Source organism: Macrotis lagotis, chromosome 5 (genome assembly GCF_037893015.1).
Source record: "Macrotis lagotis isolate mMagLag1 chromosome 5, bilby.v1.9.chrom.fasta, whole genome shotgun sequence".
Lineage (NCBI taxonomy): Eukaryota > Metazoa > Chordata > Mammalia > Peramelemorphia > Peramelidae > Macrotis > Macrotis lagotis.
Window position 1 is genome coordinate 273,482,310 of NC_133662.1, and position 11,935 is coordinate 273,494,244.

Consider the following 11,935-nt stretch of genomic DNA (forward strand, 5'->3'; position numbering starts at 1 on the left):
GACACAGTCTGATTCTCCAGGGTTGTTCTTCCCATTTAGTCTGCATTGGCTTTCTGAGTTCCCCACTTTTGAGGAAGCTCATGATTCAGGCCAGCTCACCTCCTTTTCCTTCTCTTGGTCCTTTTCCTAGTGGAGTGGCTCCATTTCTGGGTCCCTCTTTCTCATTAGATTCTGGGCACTCCTTTAGCTGAGCCTTCATCTAAACATCCCTTAGCACCAAGGTGATGTTTGGAACAAGGACTTGTCACACAAGAAGCATTTCATGATTTGTCATCTACATGTTGGAATGTTTTCATGGAATCTATCACAGGTCATTATTGGTTTCCGGGAAATGGAAGGAAATAGGGCTTGGTAGGGGCCCTACTGTGTGCCTACAGTTTATAGCTATGATTTAATTTGATTCTTGCAACAAAAGGTTGTTGGGCGAAGGGTTGTTGTGGTCCCCATTTTATTTGACCAAGGCCCCAGCTAGTGTCTGAGGATGGATTTAAATGCAGGTCCTCCTGACTCTGTCCCCAGCTGGTAGAACTTACTGACTACTCTGGGAAGGCTCCAAGAGAATTGTGAAACCCTGGGCAACTCAACTCAAAGAGTCTCAGTCACTCATCTGGAAAATGAAGATAGTAAGACTCCATTGTTTTTCTTCAGTTGTGTCAGTCATGTCTGACTTTTCATGACTCTTATTTGGGGTTTGTCATTTCCTTCTCCAGATCATTTTATAGGTGAAGTGACTTGCCCAGGGTCACATACCTAATAAGTATCTGAGACTAGATTTGAACTGGGGTCTTCCTGATGCCAGTCGTGGTATTCCATCAACACTGCACCAATTGTACAATATAATATACAGGTTATTACTAGAGGGAGAACATGCTTTAACATACTTGACCCAAGAAAAACTGCAAAAAGCAAGATCAGATACCAAAGAACCACATCAGAATCATATAGGATCATAATCAACTCTGAGAAAGGATAAAAATAAATATGATGGACTAAAAGCTAAATTAAAATGGTCTTCAGTAAAGAATAATTTATCAGTGGAACCAAGATGGCAGAGTGAGAGAAGCCATTTTGCTTAACTCATCTAGCACATTTTCACAACAATCAGAATAAATTTTGATTGGGAAAGCAAAGTCATTTCTGCCAGTCTAGGATAGCTTAGGAAAGCATAGGTCTGCAGACAGAGGGGTAGGGACTTCCTAGAAGCATGTGACAGCAGCAGGGGTAGTGGCAGGAAGCATTCCAGGATCCTAGGATGGGAAAATGTCAGGAGGCACCAGGGCAAAGAGAACCTAAGGGACTCCTGAAGGGGAGCCAACCCATTTCCCCAATCCTGTGTGACAGATCCACAGTATAGAGGAGCAGTCATGAGCAAACATGGGAGCCAACTGAGTACTAAGCATAGAACAAACTACCTTGTGTGGCTCAGTCGAGCCTAGTCTTGACTGTTGTCTGTAGCACCCCACGTAAATCTATGGTGGAACAACCAAGGTATTTGACCAGGACCAAAGAGGAACCAGCCATTTCAATCACTGGCCTTGCAGAACCTCCAGTGAATTAACAGTAACTGAGGACCCAGCTTGCAGACATCTGACTACTCTGGCAGGACCCTCTTAACCTGGATCACACCACTTGAGAAATATGCAGACTGACAGACCCCCCAGCCTGAACAGTGAAACTAGCAGGATTTATTAGGACAGACGCTCAAGCCAGACATCGTCATCTTCTCTGAAAGCAAAGAGATTCTAATACTGACATAAAGCCCAAAGTCAAAAGTAGTTTGGACAAATGAGCAAACAAGAAAAGAACCCATCCATGAAGTACCAATATAGTGATAGAAAAGGTCAAGATTCAAACATAGAAAACCATGTCTTAAGGGAAGCAAGGATCAGAAAGGAAGCTAACACACATACTTAAAAGGGGGAAGGGTTAAACACAGCAAAAAAGGAGAAAATGGAGGAAAATACATAGTTTTACATCATTTAGCCATCATAACTGAGAATGTGAATAGGATGAACTCATAAAGTAGAAGAGAATAACATAATAGATTTGATTGCTTGTTTTTTTCTTGCAAGGCAATGGAGTTAAGTGACTTGTCCAAGGTCACACAGCTAGGTAATGATTAAGTGTCTGAGTCTGGATTTGAACTCGGGTCCTCCTGACTCCAGGGCCAGTGCTCTATCCACTGCACACTGCCCCCCTGAATAGATTTGAAATCAAATTCAACATTTATTCACAAACACTTAGAATGAAATGAGTTGGAATAGAATCTATTCTGCTTCAACTGAAGTAAAGAAGGCAGACAAAGCAAAAGCAAAAATAGACCTAATTAGAAGAGATAATAGGGAAAGTACAATTTGCTAAAAAGGTACCATAAACGAGGAATTAATATAATGCCAAATATGCATGCACAAACAACATAGCATCTACATTTTTAAACATTGTCTTAAAAGTTTTGAGTTCTGAATTCTATTCCTCTCTCTCTTCTCCATGACATGATAAGCAATCTAATATTGATTATACATCTACAATCATAGCATCTAAATTCTTAAAAAGTTGAAGAAATAACAAAATGGTGTGAGACCACAATTTGCCATGTTCAGATGTAGATTAGTAAATGATAAAGTTAAGGAACTAAATACAATTTTAGAAAAATTATTTAAAGAGACTTCTTTTAATTATAATGGGAAAAGGATATTTCTCAGTTGTGCATGATAGCTTCACAAATATTGATCAGTACATAAAAACCCTCAGAACATGCAGAAAAGCAGAAATGAGGCATTTATTTTCTTACCACAATGCAATAAAAATTACATTCAATAAAGCACTTTCAAAGTGGATAGAGTACTGGTCCTAGAGTCAGGAGTACCTGAGTTCAAATCCAGTCTCAGACACTTAATAATTGCTTAACTGTGTGACCTTGGGCAAGTCACTTAACCCCATTTGCCTTGCAAAAATCTAAAAAAAAAATTCTAAAACTAAGCAGGTGAAAAAAAATTATAGACAAATAATTTCCTTAAACATAATGACAATAAGACAGCATAGCAAAATTTGTGGGATGCAGCCAAAGCAGTACTATGTATAAAAGAAAAACCAGATCAGTGAATTGAACCTGCAACTAAAAAAAAAAGTCTAGAAAAGGATCAAAACCATAATTAAATACAAAATACATAAAAATCAAAAGAGAAATTAATAAACTTAAAAAATTTTAAACCCACCATTGATCTAGTAAATAAAATTTGGCTTCGTAGAAAAACAAAATATGTAAACCGTTGGCTCATTTTATTTAAAAAAGAAATTCAAATACCAGTATAAAAAAACAAAAAAATTGAAACAACTAATGAAGATGAAATTAGTGAAATTATTAAGAGCTAGTTTACCTAATAGAAGTGACAGTCTAAAGTCTATAAATTGTCCTTATTTCTAATACAGAAAATAGAAAACTAATCTTTTCTTAGAAAAAGAAATTGAACAAATCATAAATGAATTTTTTAAGAAAAAACTTCAAGACTCCTAGAGGTAGAGCCAAGATAGTAGAATAGGGGAAAACTCTCAGTCAAGCTCTACCAACATTTCCCTCACTTTAAAATAATGCTTTAAATTGAATTCTGAAGGGACAGAGCCAACTAAAGTTTAGGTCGAGCCATTCTTCCAGGTCAAGGCAACTTAAGGGGTTGAAAAGAGAGGTTTTTGTGACAAAGGGGTGGAGGCTGACCCATGTGGATGCAGTACTAGTGGTGGCACTAAGTGGCAGTGACAGAAAAAGCAACAACTGCAGGGACTCTCAAACTAGAGACAGTAAGAGGTTCTTGCAATGGGTCTAAGATATTAGAGAGGCCCCTGTACTATCACTCAATATAGGACTGGAAGATATTTGGAAACTTCATTGCCTATACCCGCAGCTGAACCTCAGTTCAGACAGAGGGGAGCACTTTTAGTTAAGAGAGACCAGGGGTCCTAAGAAGCAATAATATTTCTGGTCTCAACAGAACTGGCCCCTGAGAGATCAGGGACCCTTCCTGAATAAGAATAGAACAGATTAGGAGAGCAGTTGCTACACCTCTCCCTGAATCACATCATCTTGGAAGTACCAAAAACTTTCAAATCCCCAAATTAGTTTTGAAAACAGCAGTACATAAGAGCCTGAAGCTAAGAGCAGTACCCATCCTAATGGTAGCAACACAACCCAATTTTAACATAAAGTTCAAAATTTTAAAAATAGCATGAGAAAACGAGCAAACAACAAAAGAACCTGACAAGTTCCCTGACAGGAAAGAGCAAATTCAGAAGATGACAAAGTCAAAATAGCTTCCAAGCAAAGTCTCAAAAAATAAAAAAAGGCAATTGAACACAAGACCAACAAGAATTCCTGGAAGAAATTAAAAAATGATAGTTGAAGATAGAGTGGTAGAGGAAAGATAGGTTAAAAAATGAGAAGGAAGGAAGAAAATTTATGAAAAGATAATATTTGAGAAAAGAGGTACAAAAATACTGAAGAAAATGACACCTAAAAAAACAATTGACTAAATTAAAAAAGGGATTCAAAACTCCATTGATGAAAACAATTCATTAAAAAGCACAATTGGCCAATTGGAAAAAAGGGATATTACCTAGCTGTGTGGCCTTGGGCAAGCCACTTAACCCCATTTGCCTTGCAAAAAACCTAAATAAATAAATAAATAAAGTCTGAAAAAAGGGATACAAAATCTCAGTAAATAAAGTAATTCCTTAAAAAATTAGAATTGAGCAACTAGAAGCTCATGATTCCATGAGACATGAAGAAACAATAAAACAAAATCTGCAATGGAGAATGTCATCTGTATCCTGAGAAAGAATTGTGGAGTTTGAAAAAAGATCAAAGGCTTTCTATATACCTTTAATTTAAAAAAAAAAATGGGGGGGCGGAGCCAAGATGGCAAAATGAAGGGATCGAGTCTTAGGAGCTTTCTGATAAAAACTCATAAACTAAGGACTCTAACTAAACTTTCGAGAGACAGAACCCACAAAGGGACCCAGTGAGGCGGTTCTCCTACTCAAGGTAACCTGGAAAAGAGCAGAAAGGCTCTGGTCCCTGGGGGTCGGAGGGGCGGCCCGCCAGAGCCAAAGAACCTCAGCCTCCCGGAGGCAGCCCCAGAGCGCTAGGGGCCTCAGCTCACAGCAGTGGGGGAGTCTCCTGAGCTGCACCCCGGGGAGCACCGGGCACAAAGTGGGGGAACAGCGGGGGGACCTCTGCCATAGGGAGCACCTGGAGCCCAGCCCTCGGGGCACACAGGGAGCAGCTTGGTCTTTTGGCAGCCCAGAGCTGGAAACAGAAGCAGGCGGAGCCGGAGCCGGTAAGCAGGAGCCCCCAAGGCATGAGCCCATTGAGCTGAGGGAGGGGAGTGAAGAGAGAGACTGCAGAGCTCGGTCCTCTGCCCCTGGAACAGGACTCTGGGGCTCTGACCACATTCAGATCCTGACCACAGTCTAGGCCCCCCACAGAACAGCAGGCCCCCCCCACCTCAGCCCCGTGGCAGAGAGGGGCACTTATGGTCATTCACAGACCAGGAGGGAGGAGAGAGCCTCACACACTGAGACCCTTGTGGGAGTGTCCCAAAAGCTCAGGAAGCACCCCCAAAAACAGGCTTAGGCCGGGAAAATGAACAAAGAAACAAGAGGAAGACCATTGAGAAATATTTTGCAAATGAGCCCAAGAAGGATCAAAATACTCAGTCTGAAGATGAGGAAGCACAAGCCCCTGCATCTACAGACTCCAAGAAAAACAGAAATTGGGCTCAGGCTATGATAGAGCTCAAAAAAGACTTTTGAAAATCAAATGAGGGAGTTGGAAGAAAAACTGGGAAAAGAAAGGAGAGAGATGCAGGAAAAACATGAAAATGAAGTCAGCAGCTTAGTCAAGGAAATCCAAAAAAATGCTGAAGAAAATAGCATGCTAAAAAAACAGCTTAGATCAAATGGATAAAACAGTTCAAAAAGTTATTAAGGAGAAGAATGCTTTAAAAAGCAAAATTGGCCAGATGGAAAAAGAGATAAGAAAACTCTCTGAGGAGAACAAATCCTTCAGACAAAGAATAGAATTCAGGGAGATTGATGAATTTACCAGAAATCAGGAATCAATACTTCAAAACCAAAAAAAAAAAATAAAAAATTAGAAGAAAATTGAAATATCTCATTGAAAAAACAACTGATATGGAAAACAGACTTAGGAAAGATAATTTGAAAATTATTGGAATACCTGAAAGTCATGATCAGGAAAAGAGCCTTGACATCATTTTCAAAGAATTACTACAGGAAAATTGCCCTGATATTCTAGAAGCAGAGGGCAAAATAGAAATGGAGAGAATCCACCAATCCTCCCGAGAAAGAGATCCCAAAAAATCCAACCCCCAGGAATATTATAGCCAAGTTCCAGAACTCCCAAGTCAAAGAGAAAATATTACAAGCAGCCAGAAGGACATAGTTCAAATATCATGGAGCTGCAGTCAGGATCACACAGGACTTAGCAGCAGCTACATTGGAAGCTCATAGGGCTTGGAATACAATATACTGGAAGGCAAAAGAGCTTAGAATGCAGCGAAGAATGAACTACCCAGCAAGGCTGAATGTCCTCTTCCAGGGAAAAAGATGGACTTTCAATGAACCAGGGGAATTTCAAAGGTTCCTTTTGGAATGGCCAGAGCTGAACAGAAGGTTTGATCTTCAGATGCAGGACTCAGGTGAAGCATGGAGAGCAGAGGAGAGGGGGGAAATATGAAGGACTTAATGAGGATGAACTGCATGTATAGAAAAATGATACTGATAATATTCATATGAACCATCTCAGTTAATAGAGCAGGTAGAGGGAGCTTTTATAGTTGAAGCACAGGAGAAAGCTGAATTTGAAGATAAAATATGGTGTAAAAATGGAGTCAATAAGAAAAAAAGGGAAATGAAATGGGAGAAAGAAAAAGGAGAGGGGGAATAGTCCAAGATATTTCACATAATAAGATTTTTTTTATTACAATGAGCTATTGCAGTGATATGGAAGGGGGAGGCAAGGGGGAATGAGGGAACCTTTGCTCTCATCAGAGATGGCTAGGAGAGGAAACAGCAAATATACTCAATGGGGTATAGACAACTGGAGTAAGAAGGAGGGGGGAGCAGGGGGAAGGGGTGGGGATGTGAATAAAGGAGCAGAGGATGGACCATGGGGGGAGAGTGGCCAGATATAATACATTTTCTTTCTTACTTCTTGCAAGGGGCTGGGATTGGATGGCCTGCCCAGGACCATAGGGCCAGGTGGATGCTGGGCCTAAGGGGTGGTATGGGGGCTCAGGGTTTCTTGGCCCTAGGACCAGGGATCCGTCTGCTGCGCCACTCAGTGACCCTACAGCAAAATCAGAGTGAAAGGAGAGAGAAAATATAGTACATGATAGTGGAGAAATAAGAAAGGAAGGAGCTGCGATCAGCAATGGCAATGTTGGAAAAATATGGAAGTAACTTTTGTGATGGACTTATCATAAATAATGTGATCCACTCACGACACAGTTGATGGTGTTGGAACAAAGACTGAAACACATTTTTTGTTATTATTATTTGGGGGAGGGTGCAGGGCAAGTGGGGCTGGGTGGCCTGCCTGGGGCAGGGTGATCTTTGGATGTCTGGGGCCGGATTCGGACCCAGGTGCTCCTGGCTCAAGGGCCAATGCTTGTCTGCCACCCAGCCACCCCTACTATTATTACTATTTTATTTTATTTTGGGTCTTTTTTTTTCTTCTTTTTGGTTTTTGCAGGGCAGTGGGGATCGGGTGGCTTGCATGTCACATGGCTGGGTGATTATTGGGTTTATGAGGCTGGATATGGACTCGGGTGCTCATGGCTCCAGGGCTGGTGCTTTGTCCATTGCACCACCATACCTACAATTATTACTATTATTTTTTTTAATTTTAATTTTTTTCTCCTCCCTTTACTTTTTTTGCCCAAGCAAGTCTATCTATATTCATGGGGGGAGGGATATTTTGTTTACTTGTAAACAAGTATATTTTATTAATGTAAAGAAAAACATTTGTACAAAATGAGAATAAAAAATAAATTAATACATTTAAAAAAAAGAAAAAAATGTCTATTATATAATTCTGCTATATCTCATTCTTATGTTTCTTCCTTAAGGATATTTCTCTCTCATCACATTCAATTTAGATCAATGTATACTATAGGAATGATATAAAAACTGCCTTCGGGGGGGGAGAAGCAAGATTGGGGAAAAATTGTAAAACAAAAGAAAACCTTTCTAAATTTTTTTTTAAAAAGTCTAGAGTTGAATAGAAAATTTGCCTTTAAGATTCAAGAAAAAATATAAAAAAGTAAACATGAAAAAGAAATCATAAGGGACTCAATAAAGTTAAACTGTTTGCCTTTCTATATGGGAAGATAATATATATGTGTAAATGAGTCAAATTATGTTGAGATGATGTAATGGATAGTAAGAAAGACACATGTATGGGAGAAGAAGGAAGGGAAAGGAATAATGAGGGATTTTATCCCACATTAAAGTGATGCAGAAGAAGAGCTTTTATAGTGGAGGGGGAAATTGTACATTCAATAAAATAGGGAATTTTCAACTTTTCTGATGAAACAACCAAAACTGAACAGAAAAGTTAATCTTCAAATATGAAACTCAAGAAAAAGAGAAACAGGAAATGCAAATCATAAGGAATTTAATGATGTTGAACTGCTTATATTCCTGCATGGAAAAATGATACTGATAGCTCATATGAACTTTTGCTTTTTTTTTACAAGGCAATGGGGTTAAGTGACTTGCCCAAGGCTACACAGTTAGGCAATGATTAAGTTTCTGAAGCTGGATTTGAACTCAGGTCCTCCTGACTCCAGGGCTGGTGCTCTCTCCACTGTGCCACCTAGCTGCCTCACGAATAGTTTAAAAATACTGTTGGTTAGAGGAGTAGGGGATGTTCAAGGAAAACTAGTAGCTTTGTTCTCTGCCTGAGCCACCTCTCACCTGTGGTTCCAAGAAGCTGTAACATGCATAGCGACTACACCCCGGTAAACCGTTTCAGCAGGTAGGCTAAATCAGGTTGAGAGTAACTGAGGTTGTCTCATACTCATTGGTGAGTAGTGAGGTTGTCTACTCCAAGCATGTGAAGTCTTCCACTGGTGGAATGGGCTGAAGAAAACAATTTGTTCCAATGGCCATGAAGTCAGCTGAAGCAGGAGCTGTGGAGAACTTAGGGCTTGGTTAGACATCAGAGACACTAAGGTCATCCACTGCATCTAGAGCCGTCACCAGTTGTTTTGACTGTCTTGCTATGTTGGATCATGATGACTTTGGAGGAGAGAGTGAGGAGGATGACTTCATGCAGCTCTACTCACTTGAATCCAATTTACACACAACAAAAGACATCACTCATAACCATTCCTCAAAGTCCTGAGGTGACAGGCAAGTGATGAAACAGCAGGTAAGGATACACTGGGAGTTGGAGTCACAACCCTGTACATAGGCAGCCCAAGGTACAGGGTCATTTCCCCACTGAAAGCAGCAATGATATTCGGCAGGATTGAACTGCTCACCTCCTGATGTGAGGAAGGGCCTAGAAAAGGTGCCCTAAAATTTTTCTACTTACCCAACCCTGACCTGGTTGCCACATCAGGCGGGGATCCCACACTGTGGTCCAGACATGGAAAAAAATGTACAAAAACTTCTTCAAAGAAGATTCCATTCACTCATAGATAGCACAAGATTCAATAGACCTGAAAGACAAACAACTCTTGTTGCAAGAGAATTCAGCAGGTATCATACCCAAATACCCTGAGTGCAACAAGGCTGGCAGATGAAGGTCAGCTTACTGAAGTCAGAGCTGGATTCACATTTTTCTTTTGGAGTGGTCACAGTGAAGAGGAATATTGTGAAGCTGGGATAGGTTTTGCAGTCAAAACTAGTCTAATCTACATTCTTGAATGCCTACCAAAAGGATGTCAGACAGAGTCATGACAATGAGATTGCCACTTCCAGGAAAACACAATGCCACCACCATCAGTGCCTATCCTCCCACCATGATGAACACTGATGAAGTTAAAAATTTTATGAAGACCTGGAGATCCTTATCATCAGTGGACCAAAAGAGGACAAGCTTATAATTCTGGGTGACTTTAATGCTAGAGGAGGCTCAGATTACCAAACATGACAGGGAATCCTTGGGAGAAATGGAGTTGGAAACAGCAACAGCAGTGGTCACCTGCTACTGAAGACTTGTGCATCTCTTCCATTTACCTAAAAGCAATGAAACTTCAAGGATGCACCCTCACAGCAAATACTGGCATCTAATACACTACATGTGATTGAAAGGAAAAGAGATAAGGTATGAGAGTGACAAAGGCAATGTGTGGTGCAGTGCTCATCCTCTCTAAGCTAAATATTCACATTCAACCAAAGTGGCAGCCCCAAGGCAAAATGAATACTAGAACAATTAATGTCAAGAGATTAGAATGTCTTTTTGAGTGAGAATAATTTGTTGCTAACTTGGAGGGAAAACTGAGCCAACACATAATTGGCAACAGTGGAGCAGGAAAAAAATGGGCAGCTTTTAGAGATCTGGTGTATAGCACTGCATTTGCTCATCTGGGCCAGAACACTTGCAAATACCAAGACTGGTTTGATGAAAATGATGGGAAAAATGAAAAAACGAGAACTCCACAGGGTTTACCAGTAGGATGGTTCATCCATTTTTAAGAAGGCAGCATTTAATGCCATAAAAAGTAAAGTTCAAAGGAAGCCTAGAGAGATGCAGGACTCGGCTCAGTATGAAGGCAGAGACAGTAACAAACCAAAATGCTTTTATGATGCCCTGAAGACTATTTATGGGCCAAAGACATATGGTGCATCTCTACTCAGTGATGATAGATCCACATTGATTAACCATAAGGACATGATCCTAGAGAGATGGGCTGAATACTTCCATAGTGTTCTTAACAGACCATCATCAATCAATGCAGAAGCCACTGGACATTTACCTCAAATTGAAGTCAGTCTCTAGCTGAAGTTCCAACTGAAGAAGAGTTTTTTGAATGCCCTTAGACTCCATCCAAGTGGTAAAGCATCTGGTGCTGATTGTTTCAGCTAAGATCTACAAGGTACAAGGTGGGTGGTTCTGTAGGTGATATTTGATTAATATATATATATATATATATATATATATATATATATAAATCTATCTATCTGATGTGTTCTTCAGTGATATCAAACACTGTGGTTGCTCTGGCTGCATCACAGAGATGCACCTTGATGAGAATGCTCATTTAAATATTCTGTTGGGTTGTTTACTACAGTTGAAGTCTACTCTAGTACACTCTTTTCCAGATGTCTTTTCTTCCCAGCTACAGGCTCAAGCTCCCCTCAGCAATGCTGTCTCCCCTCACATCCATTGTTAGGCAGCTGTTACAGGTGGCATTTAATTTTTGTTGTTGTTGAATCACTTAGTTATGTCTGAATGGAGTGATCTTTTGGACACTATCCATAGTTTTCTGGGTAAAAGTATTGGAGTGGTTTGCCATTTCCACCTTCAATGTGTCCTCGTTTTACAGACTAGGAAATGAGGAAATTAGGAGTGAAGTGCTTGCCAAAGGTCATGCAGCTAGCAGGCATTTAAGATTTTAACTCATTTCTAACATTTTAACTGTGCCATGTAACTGCCTCAATAATAAAGTCAACTTCAAACTTTCCTTTTAGGAAGATCACTTTGGAGGAGACTCGAGGCAGATAGACCACCCTCCCCTCTCCTCCCTCCAACCTCCCCAGCAGCCACTGCAATAGTTCAGAGTTGAGACAGACTCAAGATGTCATGAAGGTGAACTCTACAGATGGGATCTGGGAGTGGGGCAAAAGCCGGTGAATGAACCCTGAATTTAAAGGATAGTACACTTAATCGCCCTAAGGAAATTGGGAA